Below are 14,694 nucleotides of genomic sequence, written 5' to 3' on the forward strand. Positions count from 1 at the left end.
CCTGAACAAAAAAACCCACTTGAGAATAAAAATGCACTTTAAATGAATACATATTGATCCTAATTGCTTTGCTCTAACTTCTCTGCACGTCCTCCTGATGACAAGTCCTCTGCTTTTAATTAAACCTGGTTTTAATATGAATATGCCAGTCACGTGTATACCATAATTTTGAGAGGGCAACCTTGCTGGCAAGAGACAGAACTGCGAAAACAAGCCACAGAAACAAAAAATTGGAGGAGAGTCCCTCCTCCATGTCTCCTTTGTCCCTGGTTTCATAACAAGCAACACAGCTCCGTTCAACTCTAGGTTTCTGTTCACTTGGCCTACAGTATTTTGGCAACTACCATTTGGCTTAGATTTCAGATCACTGATTAATCTTCTCATTTCTTCCCTTCAGAAACCTTCCTACAGGCCCTTCAAAGGCAAGTAAATTGTAACAGTGCCACAGCTGCACTGTTCATAACTACACTTTTGTCCCACACATCACCAGAAGAATTCTTAAGTCCTCACTTTAAAATAGAAAACGAAGTAAAACACTGAACAGTTCCTATAACAGTTCCTTCCTCCCCCAGTGTCTGGGGTTTAAGAATCCAAAGGATAAAAGTACACATGTAGCACGACCAGGGATAAGAGCAGCACCTAGTTAAAAATTTACCTTATTTTTGGTACACCACGGTTGCAGGATGTGCAGTTCTGAGTCACTCACAGCTGTACCACCATACAGATGATCTAGGAATGTTCTCTACTTCGCAAAGAGTGCAGCAGCAACAGCTCCTGAAGGTACAGAGAGGAAATTTAGAGGGTATTCTTACAGCCGTCTTGGAAGGAGTCCTTCCTATCAAGGAATGCAGCTGAACACCCCAAATCTGAACAAAAGGAACTATCACCCTGGGTAAAGAGGGGCTTTGTTTGTTTGTTTATTTTTAAAAGAAGGTACAGATTCTGCAGCAGAGGAAAAATCTCAAAACATAAACCAATTCTAAATATTTGATCAACTATTGTCCTGTAACCTGTGGTCCAGACTGGGGAGCATCCTTTTGCATATCTGCAGTCCTTACACAATCTGCATAGGAGGAGAGACTCTGGAATGAAAGGGTTGAGCTAGTATGTGCAAAGTCCATTGTCATCTTAGGTGTTTTGTTAACTTGCTTGTGGAAAATGTCCATTAATGATTGAAGGGCAAAAAAAGGTGAGGAGAACATCCAGTAGATTGACTAGAGTTTAATTTAAGCAGACATATTAAATATTGATGTGCTGACAGAGTCTAAAGGACACTCATTTGTGTTCAGCAGCCTTGGAAGTGTTATAAATTAACACTTCATGTGAGAGGTGGAAAGTATGAGGCTTGTCAAGTGCTGTTTGACCACATTAAGCAGGGTCACTAGACCTTCTCTCAAATTTGTGTGAAAGGGAATAAGACTGTTTAAGCTGCAAAGAACACAGACTTCCTATGAGATGCCAATAAAGTACTACAAAGCTCCCTGGTGTCATCACAGCTGTGCTGACAGGGAACTTGGCCTACTTTGTTTGGGGAGATGCAGATCCAGTGGCATAAGTGTCCATCCCACCCAGTCTGGCTGTCACTGCCAACATACCACCCAAGGTGTCCCACAGCACCATCTTCTGAAGAGGTCCCACACCGCGGGCAAGGCCTGAAGTGGGTGTTCAGATGAACTGTATCACCAGTCTAACCACTGTCTGACAAACCGTTTGGCAGTGCACGAGAAAGATGGAGAGGGACTTTTTAGAAGAGCATGTAGTGACAGGACAAGGGGGGATGACTTTAAACTGAAAGAGGGCAGGTTTAGATTAGATATTAGGAAAAAATTATTTACTGTGAGGGTGGTGAGGCCCTGGCACAGGTTGCCCAGAGAAGCTGTGGCTGTGCCGTCCCTGGAAATGTTCAAGGCCAGGCTGGAAGGAGCTCTGAGCAACCTGGTCTAGTGAAAGGTGTCCCTGCCCATGGCCAGGCATGTTGGAACTAGATGATCTACAAGCTGCCTTCCAACTCAAATCATTTTATGATTCTATTATTCAAATGATGATTTGTAAAAGAGTTTTCCATGTTAGCCTTCAAATCTACATATATATGAAAAATAAACATCACATGCAAACCTTCTGCAAAACCTGTAACAAAAGAAAAACAGCAGTCATCTAGGTCGGAAAAATTATAATCTATAATATTTTTTACTTTTACATGACTGAAAGGCTTTTTTGGTTCTTACACTACCCATAAAGGTAATGAGGGCATTACAAAACAAGAGAAAAGTTTATCTAATAAAAGTCATTTTAACATGCTTCTCACTTTGTGCTGGTTTAAATGTAAACCGGCAGGGGAAATGAACCCAACTCAAAAGAGAGATTATAAGTCAGAATAACAATTTAATAAAAATAATACAATAAATACAATTATACAGACAAACAATTGGTTTTAACCCACAAAATCCAAATGTATAACCCAGCACCCTGGGGCATGAACAGTGGTGTTCGTTGGCCTCCCCTCCCCGTGCTAAGCCCCACGTGGTCCCCCTGAGTCCAAAGTAAAAGGAGAGGGAAAACCTGTTGATGAGAGTGCTGTTGCAGTCTGGTCCAGAGTGGTGGTCACAGTCCTTTTCTGGATCCCATGAGTGGTACCACAAGTCCGAAGACCCCAAGATTATATATTCTCAGGTTCAGGCAGGAATGCCCAGTACCTCCCTCAGGGCAGGGAGTTCCACAATGGGTATGAGGACAGGAGCATCCTCCTATCTCACAGGCCTCTTAACACCCAGCTTATAGCCTGAGGGGTCAGGTGTGCTCTGGGCAGCTGCTGTAAATGGTCTATTGTTAACAGTTTCTGGGAAAAGGCATGGAAGGGTATAGAATACAGTTTTGGGTTACACCCACACAGTGATGAGCTGGTCCCAGCTGTTCTAACTAGGATACACTTAAATACTCTTGCTGTGCAACACAATCAACAAATGTAGTTGCAAGGAGTGTTTTTTGAAGATATGGGAATGGCCTGAAGATGTGTCAGGGTAGGTTTAGGTTAGATATTAGAAAAGACCTCAGAGGTTATTTAGATACTGGAACAGGCTCCCCAGGGAAGGGTCCCAGCACCAAGCCTGACAGAGTTCAAGAAGCATTTGGATGATACTCTCAGGCACATGGTGTGACCCTTGGGGTTGGTCCTGTGCAGGGCTAAGGGCTGGACTTGATGATCCTCGTGGGTCAACTCCAAATCAATGAACCTGCTTAGTAAAAGCTTGTTGTAACAAACGAGGGAACCATGACAACATTTGCATAATATAATCTTATGAACCTGCTGCATATATTTGCATTCTCTAAACTGATGAAGAAACTACTTGGGTTTGGTAAATAATGTTTTACACATTAGAACATTAAGGGGAAAATCACTGTAATTTAAGGCTATTTTTAAAATCAAATATACTTCACCTAAAATATACTAGTGCACATGCAATAACAAGTGCTTGCTGACAGCATGAAGCACATCTGCTAAAAGTGTGAAATGGAAATAAAATTAGTGCTGTATCTGCTAGCAAAGGAATTTATCAGTTCTATTTTCTTCCAGGAAATATCTAGTAGTATATTTTTGCTATGGCATAGGTCCCTCGTGACCTCTAGGTTTGCCATAAATTCACTAAGATCAATGCCAGTACAGACCACAAGTGCTATTTGTACTGAGATACAAATTTTCCGTTGTTCAACCCCATCTTCCCGTTTTTGATCCTGTTAACATATCCCTCCCAGTAAAGCTAATTCCCAACTAAGATGGTGTGTATTATACTGGATAGCTCAGAATGCATTCACTGTTGTAGGAAAAGGATTCCATCTTCTTTCCAGACCAGAAGAAGATTCCTTACATAAGAAAGGCAAGGGTCTCATATAGGAGCAAATCTTGCACATCCGAGCATGCATTAGTGAAAATACCATCTTATTAAAAAAAGATCACAAATCACTTCTGCAGAAAATAACTTCCCTTTTCTGTATGTCACACCTTTCTCTGAGCCATTGTATATAGAGCACATTAAGTGCTTGTTTAACTAGAGGGAGGCAGACTGTGCCATCTCTGCTTTTTTGTTTTTAATCCAGAATACCAGATTTCTTTCCAGAGTTTTATTTCGTATTAGCTTCATGCCTTAACAGGCTAGAATAACAACATTTATGAAAGAATATTATGCAAATTGGTTAAATATGTTTTTGCTTTCAGCAGTAGATGGACAAAAAATAGAGAACTGAACTGGATCCTTCGTATTACTGGAAAACATTGTGATCTAGATCAAGGCAAATACCAGAACATCCCCTCTAGTCTCACACTATAAACTCCAGGGTGGAGGCTGCAGTAATCAGAGCTGTGGCAGAGGGCATAATGAGGTGGCAGAAATGCATTAAAGAATATCCTGTAAGAGAATAAGGACCTGTTTGTTTCACACAGAACTATCTCCAGCTTCTGCTTGTTGAGCACATGACACGGAGGGGGCTGTTCCCAACCACATCCCAGGCCTGCTGACTCTCCAGTGGGACTGACCCTTCACTACTGTGTCAGTCGGATGCTCCAGTAATCCTCAGCTCCCCTCCAGTGGACAGCTTGTAGCCTTTGTAAAGGCTATGCAAAACAGGCTTTGCAAACATGGGCCAAACAGATGACTTCAGCTCCAGAGCAAAAAGATGAAAATTTCAACAAATCAAGGGCAACTGTTTTTGTTGAGGTAGTCACCATGTAGAGCACAAATCCTGGAGACGGCTCCTCAGAAGTAGTGCTTGCTTATTCCCTGCTGACAATTCATCTCCTTCTTGCCAACAGAGGGTACTGAAGTTTAATGGCACACATTTACCAGGGCAGGAAACAGCATAATGCGTTCTTGTGAGACTCTGCAGAGTACAGACACACTCTTTTCATCTTGCTTGAGTACTAAGTTCATTTAATAGACTTGAGTTAGCTTTTCTCTCTCTTATTTAACTACATTAAAATACCGAGGAAGATATTTATTTTCTGTCAATTAAATGAGATGATAATAGTAGCAATACAAAACAGCCAGCAACCTAAATTCATACCATTGCAATCTAATTTCAGTGCAAATGCTGTCAATTTTTTCTCTATAATGGACTCCTGCCAGCTGAGATATAGCATTACTTCCAGTACTGCCCTTAGCCTAGTCTTGGATCTTCATAGGCTATCACTACCCCAAAATACACTCAATTTTTCTAGTTATGGTCATGCATTGATCTGTTTTCAATACAGCACATGCTAAAATAGCTCATAATTTATATCCAAATATCTATAAAGAGCCACAAGAAGCACACATATTTTCATTTTGTACTGCCAAGATAAACTGGGTGAGTGGCGGGATGAAAGAGAAAGGAAAGGAAGATTCCACAATGGGAGAAGGTTATTTTAAGCAGATGTCAAGCTGACACCCAGGGCTTGTCTACCTAAATATAGATTTGTCCACTGTAAACACCCTTAGTCTGCATTTAGTGCAGACACACACAGAGTTACTCAGCAATGACAAGCAGGATTTACATCCACACCCTGGCCCACAATAACCCTCAATCATAACTGGTTCCTGAAAAAATAGTTTGTAAGTGGGTTTTTGCATCCGAAGAGAAACATTAAACAAGAAACATTTACCCCCTTCTGTTGGCATCACACCTTTGACATTGAGGCTCTCCAGACAAGCAGGAAGCTCTGCAAGGGGCTGCAGCTTTCAGGCCCAACTCTTTTACTCACCACGGTTTCCAAAGGACAGGCAAGCAGGCACAGACATGTTCCTTGAGCTCCTGCAGTGGCTCACACGCGACAAGGCAGGAAACAGCCTGTGCTGGGCAGGTGTGGGTCATTGTTCTGCCACTCAGAAATCCTGGCTTCCGTACCATGGTTTCCTGCTAACTCCTGTCCTCCACTTGTTAATGCTTGCTCTGCCTCTGAATCCTCAGTCCTTTTATTCTGCAGTATAAACACTGTGTTCCACTGAAACCCTCTATCTCAAAGTCTGGTAATCTCACCACATCTGCAAAGGGCTTGGACAACTTACCATCAATAAATTAGCTTAAAACCTACTTGCCCTGACAACTACAATGTAAACACATCCGGTGTTCTACCACTGCAGTGTGATACTCTCTCCAAGTTTATGTGAATCATCCCCCCAGTGACTGTGAAGAGAACTGGAAACCATTGTCTGTTTTATGATTATTGGAGCTTTCTTACCAAAAAAGTACAAACACAAAAAAATATGTCTTTACCAAAACAACTTGGGAACTCCTCTGTAACTTCCCTGTAAACTAGACATAAATATTTAACAAGACCTGTATTAAACTTCATTTGGATTTTGGGTTCTGCTACTTAAAGAGTTTTTGGCAAAGATTGCCAGATAAAAGGCTCAAGATGCTATATTTCAGCAAGCTTGCAGCCCAAGTGCCAGTGCTGTGCCCTTGTACTGGCCTGGAGGCAGAGTTGTGCAGGGTCAGCATTTGGGACAGTTCCAAACCTCAGTGCAACAGTGAACTGGAGGGGCTTTCAACCCTATGTACATCCTCCATCAACTACATTATGTAACAAGATCTACCTTTGAAACCTTTCCAATCTGCTTCAAAATGAAGTATTCCAACTTGTGCAATAATCATTACAGCAAGTAATGGAACAACTAGAAAAATTAGAAAACAAAATGTTCAGTACATATATGCATGTTACATACCCATCTGTCCTGAAAACAGGACAAGGAAGCTTTCTTATTCTCAGTGCTGCAAACAACACTTCTAATGCAACATATCCATGTAGCAAGTCATGTCCAAGGCTCTACAGTACTCCTCTATCATTTTGTGAGCTTCAGGATTTCATTTTCTTTCCATTGCCATTGTCTGTGGCTTTTTCCCTATCTGAGGAAGACTCCAGAAAATTGTCACAAATAACACTCCTTGCACAACATGGCCAGGCTGGAGCATTTTAACAGTCTTACAGGGCATCTGCTGCTCACTGCAAATCAGGCATCAGATGTACACTGCTATAGCAGCAGCTAGAATCACATAAGAGTGCCACGGTCATTCAGATGAAGAGCTCTTCATAACTGCTGTCAGTGTTTAGAAACATTAATTCACTTTTGAACAAGGCAGAAATAATTCCTTCATAGCATTTGAGCCTTGGACAGTTGGTGTTATCCTGATTTCACAAGGGATGCTCATAAAACTTACTGCTACAACAGGTCAAAAAGACACACATGAATAAAGCACAACGCCCCCCTCCTAAGGTTAAAAAGTGCAAAGTGCATCTACTGTGCATTGGTTTCCTTTAACCTATAGAATATGTGCACAGAAACACTGGATAAAAAAGTCTGTGCAGGTGAGCAAGACATAAAAGAGCAAATTGCCTACCAGTATGTTTCAGTCTATGCAATCCCACACTAGAATCATGGAATCATTAAGGTTGGAAAAGACCTCCAAGATCATCAAATCCAACCTTTGACCAAACACCACTGTGTCAACTAAACCACAGCACTACATGTCACATCCAGTTGTTTTTTGAACACTTCCAGGGATGGAAACTCCACCACATCCCTGGGCAGCCTGTTCCAATCCTTAATCACCCTGTCAGTGAAGAAATTCTTCCTGATGCCCAGTCTGAACCTCCCCTGGGGCAGCTTGAGTCTATATCCTCTCATCCTGTCACTAGTGGCCTGGGAAAAGAACTCGACCCCCACCTGGCTACAACCTCCTTTCAAGGAGTTTGGGGTAGTTCAGAATAACAAGGTCTCCCCTGAGCTTCATATTCTCCAGGCTAAAAATAACCGTGACAGTGAGAGTAGGAGAGAGAGGCTAAACCACCAGCCCACTGACTTCAATCTTGGAAAACCCAGTGCCCTCACAGACATAAATAGAGCTCTGATTTAGATGGCATTCGGACAATGTCACTGGAGAACTTGCAAGTGAAGTACACTCCAGTAGGCATAAATGGGTCTGCCTTAGAAATCTTGTAGCATGTTCGTGTCCAGCCTAAACTTATTTGGAGAGTTTCTGGCTAGAGGTTGCTTTGATCCCCTTACAATAGCTGAACCTGAAAAGCTTTTGCCTGAATAGTCAGAAATTAGACAACATACCACACCTAATATACAGAGTGAAGCCTCTACCTTGGATTCACAAGGCTTTGGAGATTTTGTTGTTATGGTCTGGTTTGTTTTTTTTTCCCCAAGCAAACTCCTGTACTAAAGACAAAGACTGACCACTTTCAGCAGGAATTCAGAGTGCTTCCTGCAAGGAAGCAGTCCTGCCTTGAACTGTGGGATTGCACAAGTCAGACCATGACATGAGACTGAAAGCCAAGCCAGGGTTCAGCAATGGGGTGCAATTTGGGTAAGGTTAAGGCTGGCCTTGGAGGGAGCTTTTCAGATTCTTCTGTTGTGGATTAGTCTTGCCTCAGAGAAAACTTATTCTTCTGGATTACTTTTAAGTAATGAAAAGTCCCTCAGAAGAGGCATAGGATCTGCAAGGTTATTAAAAGGATTTGAGAGTCTTTGAGACAGAGAAAAAAGTGTTCGTTTGACCAAAAAAAAAATTGCCTTCCTTATTTGGCTATAGTTATGTGTGTGTTTCAGAAACAGTTGAAACACTGGAGAAATTTTAAGTATTTCTACACAGGCTTGGAATTTATTTTTAATACACAAAGCATTCCTATACAGTTAGTAGATGTGCAAACTGACACTCGAATTTCCTCTTCCATTTTCTTTCTCTTTCTGTTTTCTTCTCTCCCACTCCCCCATATGGGCATTAAAAGAAGTCTCTAGGAGTTTGCCCAAGAGGCCAACTGGCACAGACTTCATATACAATTAGATGACATCTTAAATACCAGGTCAGGGTCTTCCTAGGAAATGCCATTGCTTCAAGTTGCAAGAATATTTTTTTTCCGAAATATTATTTTACATATACACCACTAAGGAGAATAATCTTGGAGGAGATTTGCCCTAGTTAACAGAGTTGAAATAAAACAGATTTCAAAAGATGAATTGTAAATTTGAATAGGTCAACAGTGAATTAAAGCTGCACTTGCAGAAAATAATTATTTTCCGTAGAGGGAATTTTTCTTCTTTAGGGTAGGCTGACAAACCACCTTAAGTTTTTGCAGTCCAGAGATGAAAACATCCTTAACAGCTTCCGCTAACCTATCTTTGAAGTCCTGCAGTAATTATGTAACTGCTCTGGAAACAGGAGAGGTACAGCCAGGAACCCTGCCTCTGAGCAGAGCACATGGGAGGGGAAAAAACAAACAAAAAAGTCTTTGCTGAATCCTTGCTCTTTGTAGAGACTTCCCCCCACCTCAGCCTTAGGCCAACTTGGACGGGAAAGCTGCAGCAAGTGTCAGGCTTTCAGTGTCTGTTCTATTCTTGGGGATTTGTTGTGGAGAAAGAAAGTGAAGCCTGAGCACCATGTGAGCAACTTTAACATGAGGGCATAAATGCCAGGAGAACAGCTCCCTGGCTCCTTTTGCCCCTGTGGGAATAAGGCTGCTGTGCCTTTCACTGAAGTCTGAGATCTGAGGTTTGGAAGAAGTGTCCACTTTACAAAAAGGTGTAGAAGATGTCAAAGCATTTCACAGCCCACTCTTCCATTTTGAATTTGCAACCAAACTGAGTCCTTGTTTCTGCTTTTCTAAGTCCCAAATAACCTCACTGTAGTAGTTATTTCGTCCATGTGAACAGTAACAACAGCTGACCTATAATATCCAGGTAAGTGTTAATTTCAGGCCTCAACAAATCCAAATGTTTTGGAAAACTTATCAAAGATTGATTGATGTTTGCTAAATTACAACTAAACAGATTCCTTGCATTAATTTCAATTAAGATCAGGTGACAATTCATAAATGCAAGTGGCAGTGCTGTTAAAAAAAAAGAAAACCATTACAAACTTTTTTTTTTGAGAACAGATTTAAAACCAGGAATTTGGAGGATAGGAAATAGCTGCAAAGCATGTTAGAGTATGGAAGTTGTACCAAGCAGCAGAACAGTAGAACCTCCTCAGGTTCATTATCATCTGTAAATTACAGGACACTTGTACCACTACAAAAAAAAAAAAAAAAAGAAGCTAAAACCTAAAATATAGTTCTGCACTGGTAACTGGCAATTACAGGAGATTGCTAAAGTGCAGTGTGGAACAAAGAGTAAGATTTGCAAGAGAAACAACTAGCAAGCAATTTAAACTGGCAGAATGTTAACAAAAAAAAACCCCAAACCAAACCAACCAAACAAAACCCCCCACCACAACCAATCAAAACAAAATCCACCAAAAAAAACCCCAAACACCAAAATGAAACATCCAAACTGAATAATGAAGGCAAGAGGATTAAACATATTTTCATGCCAGTATAAACTATTCAAGATGTGAACTTTGTAGCCTGAAAGACTATCTCAGTCACAACAACCTGTTTTAACAGTGTATAGTTTATTCAACATTTAATGGCTTGACCTAGTAAACCTTTAGAAAATCTTGAGCAAATTCCATTACTATCATGAGGCATCCTAATTCTAATCAATTAAACATTAGGACTTTTTTGGGAAAGAGTTTAGCCTACTTTATAGTTTTCTTCCAAGAGGTAACCTGGGAAAACAGATATACCTTTTTATGTTTAACAGGAACATGAAACTGAGAAGTAGTTTCAGAATCAGAATATTCCAAGTATTTCAAAAGAAGAGAGTTCTGTAAAGTGAAAGTATTTAGAAAACCCAAGCTATTTAACTTAAGCAAAAGTACCACAATCTGGTCCATTTCCTGTTGGAAAACAAGCTGGATTTCCCCCTCACTCCAGGCCATGTAAAGGCAAGTATTCTGCTCACACTGAGTTCTCTTCACCCTTGTTACACCTCTGGTGCATCCAAACTGTTTTCCTGTATTGTCATAATGATTTGTTTCACTATTCGAATAAACATTCTGTAAAATGGAGGGTGGTTCAGGTAACCTGTTAAACACCAGAACAGGAACAAAGTCTTTCTTTCCTTGTCTGACAGTCCTGCCTGGGAAACAGTGGTCCATGGTGAACTTTAGAAGGTCAAAGCGTGAAAACTCTTCAGGGGTTCTTGCTCTTGGTAACATGGGAGATGTTGTTCACAGAAGCCAATTACTTTCTTCACGTTTTTCTTTCCATTTTCCTTCCACATGTCTCTACCCCTGGATCCTTTGCACACAAAGGCAGGAACAAGCAATCTAAACTGCCACAAGCAGTCTCCACACTGGTCTCCAGCTCGCATGTTGCCAAAGTAGCTTTAGTAGTCAGTCCAAAATTGGGTTGGTTTGGCCTTTCTCTTACAGCTCAGAGAGATGTTCAGAGTTAAAAAAGGTGGTAAAACTGGTAGGACATTAATGGTATTTCTAACCCAACTGCACATGCATGGACATTTCCCCGGGAGAAAAAAAAGTCTCTAGAAAAAAATAAGATCATTATGCTCCAGACAAGCTTAGCAAGGTTATTGCTGTCAAGAGATCACGTGTTCCCAAGAAGCCAGGTAAGATTTGGGCTGGAATTACATAAATTGTAGTGCAAAGGGCCATCATTTCAGTTAGGTGGATTCCTAAAATACACCATAAAAGAGAAGCCAAAGCTTTATTGTTCAGTCTTGACTCATACAAATTGTTCTTCCAATAAACTGTCTCTTAAAATGGAGAGATTCCTGGAACAAGGGGAGAACAGTCCTGGAGCACCTCTGAGAAGCTTTTGGGGGGTTTCATCTAAAAAGATAGGTTTCCCTCTTAATTCAGATATTAATTTCAGTTACATGGGTCAATATATATATACACATTTAATAGTAGGGGATGCTTCAGTCTAGACAGAAGTTTTTTTTAAAGAAACTTAATGACTTTTCACATATGAAACAGTTAACTTGAAAACCATTAATTACCTTCAGGAACTAACAGCATTAAAAATGTCCTTAATTAAACACTCAAGAAAACAGCCAGACTAATCCTAGAGTTCTTTAATAGTGTGAGGAATGCAGTGATTTTTAACAGGTTTAATTCCTTAGTATGTTGTCCTGGCTAACATTTGTTTTGGAAAGAAAACACAGGAAAATAATTTAAATAAAACTTATGACAGGTACTGGTCACTAAGTCTGCTGTAAAAATCTCCGTGCAGGAAAAGTGAACAGACAATTTTCAAATTATACAGAAATACACCCGGACAAGCAAAACCAACACAACAGTATATTAAGAGCCATAATCATTTTAATCACTCATCCAACAGAAATTAATTTCTAGCAACAGTTTCTGGGAAAATATATATTTTGCAAATATATACCACTGCAGCTGTGAATTTCATCATATTTAGGAACTTCAATTTCTCTACTGCCAAGGCTGTGCTCTATTTTTTACTTAGATTGGGCCTAGATAATCACTTCAAGAAGTAGACCTAGATCTACAAGACATGCAACATCATGAGACTAACCCCGAAGCTCACAGCCCATCTTTTCTTCCCTCATTTTTCAAATATACACCAATATATAAATTATATCCTATTTCAGGTAAAAATGGTGCTTCACTGTCAGGGGTCATATGCAGCCTTTAACATCTCAGAAATGATGTCCTGATTCCTGTACTGCCATTTCCAGGAGCTTTCAGTCCCTTGGGGTAACCGACCATCCCAGCAGTTCCCACAGGACCCCTTCCCTCCCTTTCTCTGCTGGTACTTCTACACTTACTTGTCCTCACTTCTCACTTCACACCATACTTCACTACTCCCTACCCTCCAGTCTGCTCCTGGCTTTCCAGCAAGTGTCTCTGAAGTTCATCCTGCTTTCAGTTTTCCAGCTGGAGTTTGCTTAGGTGTTTTCTGGTGCCAGCACTGCTGCATAAGAGAAACAAACTTTACTTTTGCTTTCAGCTTAGGGCTGTTCGTGGTCAGTAGAGAGCTGGTTTTGTGATCCTAGCTAGGTAGAGAGGAAAGGGCTAGTCAAAAGGTACTTGAATACCTGCATTATTTTCTCTCTGCCCCTTTATTAGTCTCAAATACCACTCTTCTCTTTCAAGCAGGTTCATCTATTCTCCTTCTGTTCATCGTGACAACATGACATTCTAACCTCCTCCTTCAGTTACTTAACAGTGTCACACATCTGTACTAGACACTCTTTCAGATATAGGATTGGGTTCAGTGCCATTTCCAAATCATCAGGTGCTTTCATTGGCCATTACAGCATTTTGGTGTGTTCTTAGATTTTAGGAAAATGAGGGAAGACTGTGCTTTGGCAGAGAGCTGTGAAGCCCAGCCCCAGAAAAAATTACTGCCAAGCTGGCCTTTTAACTGCAAATTCCTGGTGTTCCAAGTTCTGTAGAGACAGAAAGCTGCAGATTGCTGGGGGGGGGGGCATGGGCTCCAACCCTTACAGTGCCCAACCTGGTGGGCTAACAGTACACTGGTGTGGAGAGCCAAGAGCTGCAAAGAGACCTCGGCATGTCTTTCCTGCGTGCTCCCATTTCCCCCTTATTCCACACTCAGCTACAAGGGTAGATGGAGGAAGGCCCTTTTACACTGCTCCCCCAACAACACCTAGAGGGCAGTTATTAAAAACAATAAAATTAGAATCACAGAATATTCTGAGTTGGAAGGGACTCATGAGGATCATCAAGTCAAACTCCTGGCCCTGCACAGGACCATTCCCAAGAGTCGAACCCCATGCCTGAGGGTATCATCCAAACACTTCCTGAACTGTCAGCCTTGGTGCTGTGACCACTGCCCTGGGGAGGCTGTTTCAGTGCCCAACCACCCTCTGGGTGAAGAATCTTTTTCTAATATCCAACCTAAACCACCCCTGAACCTCCCCTGACACAACTTCAGGCCATTCCCTCAGGGTCTGTCACTGGTCACCACAGAGAAGAGACCAGTGCCTGCCCCTCCTCTCCTCACCACGAGGAAGTTGCAAGTGCAGTGGTCTCCCCTCAGTCTCCTCCAGGCTGAACAAACCAAGGGACATCAGTTGCTCCTTGTACAGCCTTCCCTCTAGGCTCTTCACCACCTTCACAGCTCTCCTCTGGACACTTTCTAATAGCTTTACATCTTTACAATGACCATCCAATGCTTTTTATATCAAAACAATTGCAAAAATTCACATACATGATCCAAAAAAATTTCTGCATATTCCAAAGAAAGTCAGGTACCAATCACAGCTAAACTGCAAGACTACTTCATGTTACTAACCTTACTTCTTTCCCTTGTTAGAAAACAAGCAGAATTAGAGAGCACTGTTGAAGAGCTACAGAAAAATCAGGATGATTTTTACAAAGTGCAAAAAAAGAAAAAAAGAGGTCACAGCAGATCTAAAATTCCCATCTTGAGGCAGAAAGATAAAAGCACTCATTTTTGACCTCTTCTCCATTTATTTTTTGCTGTTGACAGCCAAGACAGCATTAAGATTCACTATGAAATTACAGCCTGTTTCATGCAGCACTGTCAAAAAGCTCTCAGATCCAGAATGGCAAGAGCCCAGCTCACAACATTGCTTTTTCATACCAGAACAAGGGGGCCTTCAGTGACAGGAGAAAATCCAGAATGTGACTACAGGGACTGAGGAAGAGAGGAGGTAGGAGTGTATACTTCGGAAGTTCAGCCCCAAAAATGCATTCCATACTGTGACTGGGAAAAACAAAACTCCCTATAATATATTATAAAGGTGATCTGAAGCTATGGAAGTGCTCTCTACCACACTGTGACCCTTGAACCGAGATGTT

This window comes from Chiroxiphia lanceolata, chromosome 8 (genome assembly GCF_009829145.1).
Source record: "Chiroxiphia lanceolata isolate bChiLan1 chromosome 8, bChiLan1.pri, whole genome shotgun sequence".
Classification (NCBI taxonomy): Eukaryota; Metazoa; Chordata; class Aves; order Passeriformes; family Pipridae; genus Chiroxiphia; species Chiroxiphia lanceolata.